The 13,663-nt window shown below is 41.1% G+C and overlaps 1 protein-coding gene across 4 annotated transcripts in view; it reads left to right on the top strand.

The window, feature by feature from the left end:
* Positions 1-13,663, top strand: part of rerea (arginine-glutamic acid dipeptide (RE) repeats a) — a 171,724-nt gene that overhangs the window by 51,796 nt on the left and 106,265 nt on the right. The window lies entirely within an intron of this gene.

Genomic DNA, 13,663 nt, shown 5'->3' with positions numbered 1-13,663 from the left:
CTGGTTTACCAAACCAGTGCTCTTACCGCTAAGCTACAACAATTAGGTCCAAAAAGATATGGACAATTACAGAGTAGTTTTTGCACTACCGCTCAGGATTACAAATATATGTATGTGCAATCACGTTGTGATAAAAGTGTAGACTTTCAGTATAATATTTTTAGGTCCTTGCATAAAATAAGACATTTACTATTTAGGAATTACTGTTCAGCTATTTGATGTCGAGTACCTCCATTTCCAGGGGCTCAAAGGTTTTTGGACATTTGATTTCACAAGAGTTTTAATTCAACTGGTATGATCCTTTCCCATGTTTTTTCACAACAAATGAACTAGATAAGTCAGTAGTTGATATTGAGTTGACATTTGCTTGCAATATAACGACTCAGGAGAGCTCAATGCAAGTGAAGGGAGAATTAATACATCAGGAACAATACATCTGAAAGGCAGCGCTAGATCTGTGCTATTAAGACCTGTATATTTCCGGCTAAGCTATACAGTAGATGTGGGGTTAAGAAATGTGTAATACTGTATCTGCTTCTATTACCCTGTCATGAAATTATGGCGGTACATGTGGTTCATTTGAAATTAAGAGGGATGGATTTAAAACCTGTTCTCAAAACAAAAGGAGGCTTTTTAGATAGTATTCACAAGCTAAAACTCACTTATCCCTGACATACAGCCCCACATTGGGGTGGGGGTCATTTCACTGTCCTCTGATTAATAAACAAGCTTTGCACTGTCCCACTTTTCACATTCAATTCCATTTTGTATCTTTGAAAAAAAACCACACACACGCCCCGAGGGAATGGATTTGTCTTTACTCGCGGAGCCATGAGCAAGCTTTTTTTGTATTCTCCCACAGAGATGTTGATTTGGAACACTGCAGGGGTTGGAAGGCCGAAGCACAGCTAAGTGGCTCCTCTTGACCTCAGCACTGATATCCAAACTGTCTGTTCAGAAAGATTTTACTGATTGCGCCTGTGAAAATAGTTTAATCCAGTAACACAACCTCAAGGAGCTGTCTTTGTGCTGTGTCTCTGAATAACATTTTGTCTCCTTTACTGACACACTCACTACACACTGTACTTCCAGATGACTTCTGTCTGGTGTTTGTCATGGCAGATGGTGTCAAGAAGAAAAAAAATCACAAGCTAATGAAATGGCCTTGAATGATACTTTTCCTCTAACCTATGTAATCAGTGTGGATATTCCACTAAACACTATCTATAAACTCTGTAGAAGAACCACTCGTGCAAGAAGCAGCTGGGTGTGACTGGCATGTAATAATTGATTTTGAAATAAGTACAGCTACAATTTAGCTGGTTAGTCATTCAAGTATACTGTTATACAACTGACCAGCCACAGCATTTTGACGATTAACTCCACTGTGACACAGTAAAACTCTTCCAGCAAAAAAAGGATACACATCTTCCATTCTGCTTAACCTAACAGCTGAACAAGACAAAAAAAAAAAAAAAAAAAAAAACATTTTTACCACTTGCACAATAAAGATACCCAATCAAAGCACTGTACTGATATTAATTTAACTATTTTATGATTGCTTTTGTCATTTGCTGTGGTGTAGCCCAGTACTATTTAGATCCTATTGTACAAATGGTCATGTTGTTTTGCATCATGGGCATACTGGACACACCCTATACATTTTAAAATTAGGTTATCCTTAATCTTTAATGAGTGTGACTGGTTGTATGTTTCTATGTGGCCTTGGATTGGCTGGCGACCAGTTCAGGGTGTAGCCCACTTCCGGCCCGAAGGTAGCTGGGATAGATCCAGCACTCCCGCGACTCTTGTGACGATAGGTAGCTGGATGGATATATGGATTTTTTTTTTCTTTTTATTTAGCACTGACATGAAGCCGCAGGTGTGCTCTTCTCTTTGTCCATAGGGTGGCAGTATATGGAGGCTCACTGATTATCTGAGCACAGTTTGTAACCATATAGGAACCACACAACCGCCTTTAATTATTATTATTATTTTTTTAATAATAAATCAGTTAAACGATCTTGCACTTAGTTTGATAAGCACACTTCCAAACAGTTTCAGACAGCTGTAATCCACCCTTGGTTAAGTATAAGGCCTTTAATTGTTTGGTTGTCTCATACAGTCCACAAACGGATCTCTCTGTTTCGGAAATATGCTTTCCATTTCTTACAAATGCATCTGTGTGTGTGTGTGTGTGTGTGTGTGTGTGTGTGGGTGGGTGTGCGCGCGCGCGTGTGTGTGTGTGTATATATATATATATATATATATATATATATATATATATATAGACATGGTGGCCTGAACTGCTCCCTTTTTATTGTGATGAATGAGGCCCAGTGTTGCTTGGAGAATCAGACACGGACATTCCATGTGATAACTTGAAAAATGTGTATGAAAAATCTAATGCCCTCTGAATAAAAGTCTGAAGTATTTGAAAAGTATTAAATCATTTTGGTTTTTAAAAAAACTGTTTTACAAACACACACAACGGATGGGGTTATATGCGGTACCGTATTTGATTGTTTTTTTTTGGGGGGGGGGTTATTTAAAGGTGTGACTCTGCAATTATTCTCTTGGTAATCTTTCAATTGTATTCAGTATGCTTTACACAATCAGGACTTTTGGGGCTGATCACCGATCAGCAAGTTTAAAGAAATGACAACGATCCCCGATCACAAGATGGAGCAAAGTGTCTATTTAGACTGCAAATAACTCAAGTGTTGCATGTTTGAGACACTGCAAAATAGTCCCAAAAAACGATGTGATTTTTCACTGACAAGATTGAAAAAAAAAATTTATTGGCCATCAAATAGTTACAGAACTATGCCAAAAGACAGGCAAAATGGCAAAAAACAAACTAGCTTTGGGATTAAAACGTACTGCACACGATGGCGACGCAGAGCATTGAGCTCTGTCTTTAGCTTTGTTGTGCGTCTTTTGACATAGAACTGTAAATATCTGACCGCCAATAACTATTTAAAAAAAAAAACGTGGTGACGGTGTGGGATAGACAACACATCTGAGAAAAACAAAACGTAATGCCTGGATCAGACTACAAGACAAATTAGCTGTTTCCCAATTGCACTATGTCAGACTACTGCAATAAAATGTTGTATTCCTTTCCCATTGCATCTTGTCTTTTACGATCATTGGGCTTTACCTTGTCAACTCAAATATGATTGAATACACTTGTTACCATGGTGGCAACAACAACAATAGATTGTGTGAGGGGGGATAAAATAAGTGGTCATCATTGATGCTGATTCATTAATTGCTTGAGGTATGTTCATGTACCTTTATCACAATACAGCTCACAAGCAGACAACAAAATGTTACGTAGCCTAGCACGCTAAAGCTAACAGTTTTACGTAAACATGGCAGTATTCTGTCGAATCAAGCTTTGGTGTGTGCTCAGTAATTTAATTAAAACTAAGTAATTTAATTCAAATAAGTTAGCACCCATTATTTCTCTTATGTTGTAATGTTGGTTTGATCTGACTGAAAACAAACTTATCTCAGAGGCCAATCCTTGATTGCCCCTGAGATGTTTTGTCTAAAATGCCAGAGTATACTTTTGAATATACTCAGTATACATTACACAAGTATACATAGTAAATGAGCAAATAATTTATAGACACATTTGTCCATCTTGTGATCGGATCATTTTGTTTTTTTTAACTCAATGATCGGCCCCAAAAATCCTGATCATGTAAAGCCTAAATGATCCATCCATCCATTTTCCAGCAGCTTATCATCACAAAAGTCACAGGAGTGCTGGACCCCATCCCAGTCAACTTCTGGCGAAGGACTACCGTCAATCGCTGGGCACATATCGACACCGTCACTGAGTGGCAATTGAATTCAAACACATGTTAAATGGAGGTCAGAACACACACGCCACCGTTAACATACCCGTGGTTCCCCAGCTAGTTTTTGGCACCCACCCTCTGCTTGCAAACATTATTCCTTGGGAATCAAGAAAAAACATCAACAGCTGGGTGTAACTTAGTACTAATGAGAAGTTTTCATGATGGTTGATGATTGCGCCCCCCCCCCCCCCCCCCTAAAATCTCTCCACCTTGATTAAGACCCAATTTTCAGCTGAAGAAAAACAACTTAAAAAGCATAGTGGAGCTATGCTGTTCTTTTGGTGAAGAGCAGTGTTGTGTTTGTGCCAAACATTGGAATTATGGGCCTAAAAGTTCAATCTTGGTTTCGTCAGATCATAACTCATTTCCCCACATGTTTGGGAGATTTCTGATGTTTTTTTTTCTTTGTAACACAATACTTCCTTTGCACAGACATATGAAGAAAACGAGAGATTGTTGTCACATGTACTAGTAAATATCCAATACTTGACAGAAATGTGAGCAGCTCCTAAAGTGTTGCTGTCAGCCTTTTGGCAGCCTCCTTGACCAGTTTTCTTCTCGGCTTTTCATCATTTTTTTTCTTGAATGATGCCTTTGAGCAATGTGGTCCCACTTATGCTATGGAAGCTCTCTGCAGACCGTAGCTTGTGTTGTCCGATAGGACTGCAAAAATCTCAAGAAAAGCCTCCTAGGACAGATGACGTTTATTTGGAGTAAATCAGAGACCCTCTGAAGTCAACTCAACTTTATTCATGTAGTGCTTTCACAACAGCTATCACTGTACAAAAACCATGGAAGGATTTTTAGATAAATGTCCTTCAGTCAAAACGCACCATTGCTCCCTTCACATTGCCACTTCACATACAGGAGGTGCAGTTTTATTGCCTCTTGTTGCACCTTGGTTGAAGCTGTTTGTAGATGAGCAACATTGAAGACTCTATTGCCCACTGATGGATGTTATTTAAATAATAAATATATTGTACAGGCGCTACAGTGGACGTGAGCATCTTCCTCAAAGTTCTGAGGTCTTGGGTTCAAATCCCAGCCCCTCCTGTGTAGAGTTTTCATGTTCTCCCTGTGCCTGTGTGGGTTTTCTCCAGGCACTCCGGTTTCCTCCCACATCCCAAAAACATGCAACATTAATTGGACAGACTGAATTCCCCTGGGGAAGGGGTGGGGGGTGGGGGGGGGGGTTGTGAGTGCAACTGTTGACTATCTCCATGTGCCCTGCGATTGGCTTGCAACCACTTCAGTCTTTACCCTGCCTCCTGCTCGATGAGAGCTGGGATTGGCTCCAGCACTCTCGCGACCCCCATTGATTATAAGCGGTTCAGAAAATGGATGGATGGATGTATCTTACCATTACCCTTGAAAATGAATAGTTTATAGATTGATTTTTTTTTTCAGTCCCAAGAATTGCACATGTACTTACAGATGCGACAAAGATTTCCAACGTCTTTTAACAACTCAGCTTAAACTTAAACCTAGCACCTCCCAACATACAAAGCTTCTCCCGCAGTCGAGATTTAGCACGTCAATATACTTCCTTGAGACCAATCCCTGTGGCATTTTAGAACTTTAGCGTTTGGTTTCTGGAGTAAAACGTGACATCAGCCATGTCATATTAATCTGCCATTGAAGTTTCTTCGGCACCGTTTGTTAATGGAACGCTGGTGTAGGAATAGGAGGTAAGCGCATTTTGAGAGATTTTCCCATCCTATTAAAGAAAAAACATGGAGGCGGGGGGTGGATGAAGTGATCGTGTAGTCGTTTAATGTGAAGCGCAAAAGTAAATTGAAAATCAAAAAAAGTGGAAAATTCAGTGCATCCATATGGAATAAGACTTACCTCGATTCCACATTACCAAATGGCCCTTTGATTTGACTTTCCCATTTCCCTCTCTTGAGTAACTTGGCAAAGTGATGAGACATATGTAGCCTGCAAGTTCCTTTAGTTTCCTTAGTGCTTGCAAGGCAGCCAAATGGGAGTGTGAATAGCTTTGTAAACAAGATATCTGTGTGAGCTGAGACCTTGCAGTGATTGCCTGAAGGGAAATACCATTCCTTGGCTTTACTCGCTGTTTCACTCTGCTAATGCTCGTAAATTAAGGGTTCTGTCATGATTATAAGCTGTCTCTCTGGATGCCTTCCAATGGACATCTTGATTTTCGCTCAGTCTTTTGTCTCCCCCTCGATAAGACTTGCATATCCATACTTACTACCACATCTAGTTGTGTAATTTGGTTGAGTTTCAAGGAGATTGGAAAGCGTTTTTTATGCTTGCTCTTTCCTCAACCACCTCAAGGCGAACTGTTTTAATTAGTACTGTAAGACCCTATTTTCTCATGTAATTCTCAATCCACGAAGACTAAAAGGGCCGTTTCATTTTTTTTTTTTTTTTTCTGCGTGCCAGCCGAAGAGGGATTGGAGCTATCGGCGCTTGCTGTCAGAGAAAGGAACGGTCGGTTGAAGCAGTATTCAGTCACACGAGCTTTGTTCTTTATAAGTAGTGTATGTGTTCTTGCGATAGACACTGCTTTCAAAGCTCCATCTGGAAAAGCTCAGTTGAAATTTCTATTCAATATTTTTTATATGAGCAACTCTGTCGAATGGTGAAATTGCCCTCGCGTATTATGTTCTGCTGTCATTGTTACACTGCAAAGATTTAGTCATGTGCTAAAGTCCTCTTCAAGTGCACCAACATCCGCCATAAAGCAAACCTTCCTCTCAGTTTACAAGTCTGTTGCTTTTACTCAAGCCCCCCACCTCTCCAACTTGTCGGCTCATCCCTGGTGAATGTATTAAATGAAGTTACAAGATAGGAGTACTTAAGAGGCCTGGGCCTCTGAGGTTTCTCCCAAGCTTGGCTCACTCATCCATGTCTGTTTTTCCCCCCCTCTTGTTTCAGCTACTGGCTCACTTATTTGTGTTTCTGAAGTCTTGCTTTGCCTCTGAGTGGATTGTTGTGTGGAGAAATCAGGCTGAGGCCAACTGTGTGCGTGTGCTGATTGTGTTCGCCACGACTTTTGTTAAGTATTTATTTTTAATGAGCACAAACGGCCTCAGACTCCTTTAAAGCAAAAATCAGCAATGTGTCTTTGGAAGGATTGGAATGGATTTTGGCCTTTGATTATGTGACAGACTGGGGTGTCAATCACAGAGTAACTCATGTTACAATATGATTGGTATAGTTTGTCAAGGATCATGATGATATAGCAATGATTTGATGATAATGGTCAGATAGGAGGGGAAAAATAAATATGTCTAGGAACTGAAAAAAACTTTGGAAACAGTCTACTAAAATAAAGTAATGGCAACTCAATTTCTATTGATCATGACAACATGATGAAATAGTCATATGACATAATCAGTGGATTGAGGCTGGGAAGAGTCTACATTATATCAATCGACCTGAATGTGAAAACCAGTAGAATCAGTTTATTAAATCAAAGTAACAAGTCAATTTCTATTGCACCCCAACAATGACCATTAGTCAACAATAATCCGGGGCACTGTGCTGCATATCATGGAGGTCTGGAAGAGCTACTAGAATACCTCCCCCACCTGCCAGTGACCCGAAAGTGGAAGCAATCCACATTTATCGCTACCCCCAAGAAGAGCCACGCTAAGGTGTTGAATGATTTGAAGCCAGTACTTCTGGCTTCTCTGGTGATGAAGACATTGGATAGGATTATCAAAAAGTACATCACCAAGTCTGGTGAGCCTTTGATGGATTCATTGCAATTCGCGTACATTGCCAGCGGGGGAGTGAATGACGCCAAGATATTCATTCTGGTGACCAGCCACTCACATCTGGAGACCCCTAACACCATCGGCAGGCTATTGTTTGTGGACTTTTCGTCTGCCTTTAAAACCATGCAGCCACACATCCTCACCGACAGGTTAATGACCCACTTTAACCTGGACCACCAGGTTATTAGGTGGGTTATTGACTTCTTAACCAACCGGCCACAGAGGGTGTTTGTTAATGAATCCTACTCTGACATTCCTCACACCTCCACTGGCTTCCAGCAGGGCTGTGTCCTACCGCCCCTGCTTTACAACCTTTATACCGACAACTGCAGGTCCTCTAAGCCATACTGTCATCTGGTGAAATTCGCAGATGACACAGTCCTGCTTGCTGCCTGCAATCCACACGATGGCTCTGTACTTCAGGACTTCATCTCATGGTGTGAGAGAGCCCGTCTCCAGTTGAACTCTAACAAGGCCAAAGAGCTGATTGTGACATTCCCCATCAAGCAGAGACAATTAAGAGAGACTCACGTGTCCACCATCCAGGGAGAGCCGGTGGAGCTGGTAGAGGAGTACGAAGTACAGTACTTGGGCGCAATATTCGACAGCCTTCTGAGATTTAACTCCAGCACTGCGCTGAGGAGATCCTCAAGAACTGCCAACAGGGACAATATTTGCAGAGGAAGCTGAGATCATTTGGAGTGAATATAAAGGCATTCTTTTGACTTTCTGCCACTCTTTGATTGAGACTGTATTGACATTTTCATTCATCTCCTGGTTTCACTCCATCAGCCTACAAGATCGGTCACGACTCCTCTCCATCACCAAATATTGGACCCTCTGTTCGGGCTCTGTCTGCTTTTTGTGATCAGCAAACCATGCGCATCAGTCATAGGATCTTACTTGACCCCTCACACGTGTTACATTCAGTGTTGGAGTGGCTTCCATCAGGATGCAGGGTGCGCTGTCCACACTGGTGGACACACAAGGAGGTTCACTTTTGCTCCCCTGTGGTCTGATTGCTGAACGTTGACCCGTCCGTGTCTCAACATCATTGTCTGGCCCCCCAACAGACTGAATGCACACAGAATTGTCACCTCTTGAGTATTCCAATTTGTGTGTTTATGTTATGTTATGTTTTTATGTCCTATGCTGTCTGATGTCTGACTGCCCTAATTCTGCCCTTTAATTGCCCTGCAGGGACAAATAATGTTTTGAATTGAATCGAATTGAATAATAGTCTGAATGATGGTTGGCAAAATCTGTGGTATATCAATGAAAATATGAAGGTGAAAACTATTAGAAAAAGTTGTTTCATTAAACAAAGAAGCAGTGATTGGCTACATTCTTGGGAGTTTAGGGACTGTTAACTCCTTGTCAAAAAAAATATACAAGCATTGTGGATCATCCAAATGTGAATTATTGTTAAAGTTATTTGCCTTTTTAGCAGTGACTAACCGTTTTTGGTTTTGCTTGGATTGGAGACCGTCTTGGAGGCCGTAGTCAAGACAGTGAAAAAGGATTGTGATGGGTTGTTTGAACGCTGAACAGAACTGAATAGACACAGTCCCACAGTTCCCAGATACATGCTTAGGCCTGTTGAAAGCAGACTGCTTTGCTTGTAACTGCACCGGTTGTCTCCTTTCATTATCGGTTTATGGTGCCCAACTTGACAGAGCCATGTGATAAACAGAGGAGCTGTGAAATCCTGGAGGTGGAGTTCTCGTAGGCCCGATAATGGGATCCCATCTGCCAAGAGGGAGGGGAACTGGCGCCCGTCGGCCCATCCAGCTTTGCTTAGCAAAGCCGTCGCGGAGGCTTTCGTCGCTCTTTCTCTTCTCCCAGGCCAATCTAAAGATCTACTTTTAGATGCGCCAGCACCACCCAATGTTATGTAGCGGCGCTTTTTAACTTAGTCTAGTAGCGTATCACTGTGACAGTGTATGTGTGGGAGATATGGTGTAAAAACATCCTGTTTACACTAGCATTGATTCAACTATGTGACTTATTCTTTTCCTTTCGGCTTGTCCCGTTATGGGTCGCCACAGTGTGTCATCATTTTCCATCTAAGTCTATCCCATGCATCTTCCTCTCTAACACCCACTGTCCTCATGTCCTCCCTCACAACATCCGTCAACCTTTTCTGTAGTCTTCCTCTCGGTCTTTTATCTTGATTCACCTGTGTGCCTACATTGACTAATTCTACTGAACAGACGAACAAAGAAAACTGTAAACAAGACTACTTTGTATACATACAGAGAACAATTTGGGCCACACTGAAAAAATAAAATTCTGAGGAATTAAAATACAACTGTAACAGTATGAGATAAAAGTGATGTCTTGAGCATAATATCACACTGTTACAAGAAAAAAAATGAGTGTTGGGAGATTACACAAAAAAAATGTTTTTGGTTTGGGACTTCACTTAAATGACGAGAACATGAGGCTACTTTTAAAATATGAACTGGAAACCAGAGGGCCTCCGGTTTCCATCCCTGCCTGAGATTACGTCTTCAATGTGTCCCTGGGCACAAAACACTTAACCCGGATAAATGCGGTTGGATGTTTGGTAGTAGTCACAAGGGCTGTAGGCTCAAAATGGCAGCCACACTTCTATTAGACTGCCCAAGGGCACTACACAAGTAGTAGTACATTTGGCTGAATATGTCCAAATAAGATTGCCTGAAACATTTTTGAATTCATCCTGCTGGGGTTTTTTTTTTTTCCAACGGTCATATGATCAATAAATACCTGTACATTTTCAATTAGGTTTAGGTCTGGAGACTGGCTAGATCATGCCAGAACCTTGATATGCTTTTTACGAAGCCACTCCTTGGTTTTTCTGGCTGTGTGCTTCTGGTCATTGTCATGTTGAAAGATCTCCAATGGTCTGACTGAGTGAAAGAGGTTGTTCCCCAAAATCTCAGAATACATGGCCGTGGTCATCCTCTCCTTAATACAGTGCAGTCGTCCTATCCCATGTGCAGAAAAAACACCCCCAAAGCATGATGCTACCACCCCCATGCTTCACAGTAGGGATGGTGTTCTTGGGCTGGAACTCATCATTTGTCTTCCCCCAAACACAGTCAGTAGAATTATGACCAAAAGTTAAATTTTGGTCTCATCTGACCACAAAACCTTCTCCCATGACTCCTCTGTATCATCCAAATGGTCATTGTCAAACTTAAGACGGGCCTTGACATATGCTTGTTTAAGCATGGGAACCTTCCGTGGCATGCATGATTTCAAACTATGACGTCTTAGTGTACTGCCAACAGTCACCTTGGAAACGGTGGTCCCAGCTCTTTTCAGGTCATTGACTAAGTCCTGTCATGTAGTCCTGGGGTGATTCCTCACCTTTCTAAGGATCATTGAGACCCTACGAGGTGATATCTTGGATTGGGCGCCACTCCAATTGAGATTGACCGTCATGTTTAGCATCTTCCATTTTGTAATGATTGCCTGGACCTTTTTTCACCAAGCTGCTTGGGAATTTCGCCGTAGCCCTTTCCAGCCATGTAGAGTTGAACAATTTTGTCTCTGGTGTCCTTGGGCAGCTCTTTGGTCTTGGCCATGTTACAAGTTTGAGTCTTACTGATTGTATGGGGTGGACAGGTGTCTTTATGCAGCTAACGACCTCACACGGGTACAACTGATTCAGGATAATACATGGAGTGGAGGTGGACTTTTAAAGGCAGACTAAAAAGTCTTTGAGGGTCAGAATTGTAGCTGATAGACAGGTGTTTAAATACTTATTTGCAGCTGTATCACACAAATAAATCATTAGAAAATCATACATTGTGATTTCTGGATTTTTCTTTTAGATTATCTCTCTCACAGTGGACATGCAGCTCCAATGAAAATTTCAGACCCCTCCATGATTTCTTAGTGGGAGAATTTGCAATATAGAAGGGTGCTCAATACTTATTTTCTTCACTGTATTTTCTTGTGGACCAAATCTGAATTTCCTAAATTACCGCTTCATTCAAAGCTCTGGAATAGGTTTTCCTTTCATTAACTAATTGTATGTAACACTGCTTTGATTTGTTTTTTTAAATAATCATTTTCATAAAGATTTTCTTGTGAACTTCATAAAAGAGACCATTTTTAGTCAATGACGGTGTGGTTGTGGTTCAGCTGCCTGACTTCCCTGCAGGCAACGTAGGTTAAGTGTGAATGGCTCGCTGTCTTCAAGTGTGTCCTGTGATTGACTCTTGACCAGTCCAAGGTGTAGTCTGCTGGGATATTCTGTAGCTTCCTGAGAATGAATGGATGGATGAATCAGGGCATTTTTTTTTAGATGAAGGACCAAGGATGTACAAGAGTTGTACAAATGTACTGTTATGTCCTCTGCTGCGAGTTTCAAAAGCACTTAGTCTCTGTTAGAAAGAACACCACCTATTTTGATTTCAGATTAATAACTAGTGTGTACATTTGTACAACCGCCAACCTTGTTAAATGTAAAATGTGTTTGTAGACGGGAAGTATGACTTACAATCAGAGCGACGAGTAGTTGCCTTGGGAGCTGGAAGAGGTTGTTTATAGGAGAAACCAATCCCACCCCCTTGCCTCTATTGAAAGGGAGACTGCCAACATGGTTTGTTGGACAATAAAGGACCCCCTCTACCTACCCAATGCACGCACACGCACAACACACCACCCTCAACTTTATTTCTATTGATCCCCACTGCCTGTCTCTCCTGCTCCTGTTTGGCTTCCGTGCAAAAAGAGCCCATTGCGTTGACTATTTACTTTGGTTAATTGGATTCTGACAGTGATCCAATATCGTGTTTAAGACAGTGAAAATGCGTCAAACTACCTACTCAATGAAATGGAAATACTGCTGTTATTTCAAAACTTTGTGCAGCCCTTTGTTGTTCCCCTGCTGTTTTAGCACCACTCAGGGAGGGGTGGATTCATCTTTTCTTTGAAGACAAAGCAAATTATCATTTTAGCAATAAAATCGCTGTGAATGCATTTAATGTCACGCGCTTGCTTACTCTTGCATTGAAACCATTGGTGATATTGTAAACGGACGAATCATGTGATTTTCCCCCTGCCTATTTTTTTATTAGGCGGGGTAACTAATTAATTCATTATCCCGAAATGCAAATGAACTCCCCTTGCCTCAAGAGGATCAATTGGCCTCTCGCTGCTGGTGTCTCTTCCTACTATAACAGAGGTGGGCAAACATTTGTGCTCGAGGGCCACATTTGATTTTGAAAATGGACAGATGGCTCAGGTCAGTCGTGGCTGAAGTTTAGGGGGGGGGAAATATATATATATCAAATAGTGTATTGGAATAATGAAATAGTAATACCTAATTCTCATAATGAACATTGTTTTGCACTGGTAGTGCAGTGGTACTACTTTCTACTGACTTTCTTGCAGGTGGTACACATTCTATTCCTGACCCTAGTACTATACACTGCTGGTCCGAAGACCTCCTCGAAAATCAAAGAAAAGGCATCCAGCGTAAATAAATGATTATGCCAAACAAATGATATGGTGACGCTGATGGGGCCAGCCCAAAAGTCACAATTCTTAGTTTTTAAATAATTTATCTTACTTAATTACTTTATTTTACTGTAATGTGTTCAGAATCGTTCAATCATTCCCAGTCACTATGTAAGAATGTTTATATATTGAACAACATATTTGCCTCATCAGTTCAATGAAAGATAGCTTTTGAACACTACTTGTGTGTGCTCTTATTACATCATTGCTGTCTCAAAATTACTGTCACTTGGGTTGCTTTTTGAAAGAATAAAAAAAAAAAAAATCTGACATTGTCTGAAGATCAGTCCTTCCAATGGTTTAAAATTTAACTGCTGTACATTTGCACATCTATTTTGCCCCTTAGTGGCTTTGGTACCCTGCTGACCTGCTAACCAATCCAAAAGCATAACACAATTTACCAGGGGTTTATTCCTGTCATGTCACAGTGTATCGCTTTTTAGCCTGCTTCTGGTGGTGTGACTGGACGTTCACCAACCATTACAGTAGCATGAAATACTTCCAATGGCTGAATAAAATTAA

The sequence above is a fragment of the Syngnathoides biaculeatus genome, chromosome 2 (genome assembly GCF_019802595.1).
Source record: "Syngnathoides biaculeatus isolate LvHL_M chromosome 2, ASM1980259v1, whole genome shotgun sequence".
Lineage (NCBI taxonomy): Eukaryota > Metazoa > Chordata > Actinopteri > Syngnathiformes > Syngnathidae > Syngnathoides > Syngnathoides biaculeatus.
This window is presented reverse-complemented; position numbering and strand designations above follow the sequence as displayed.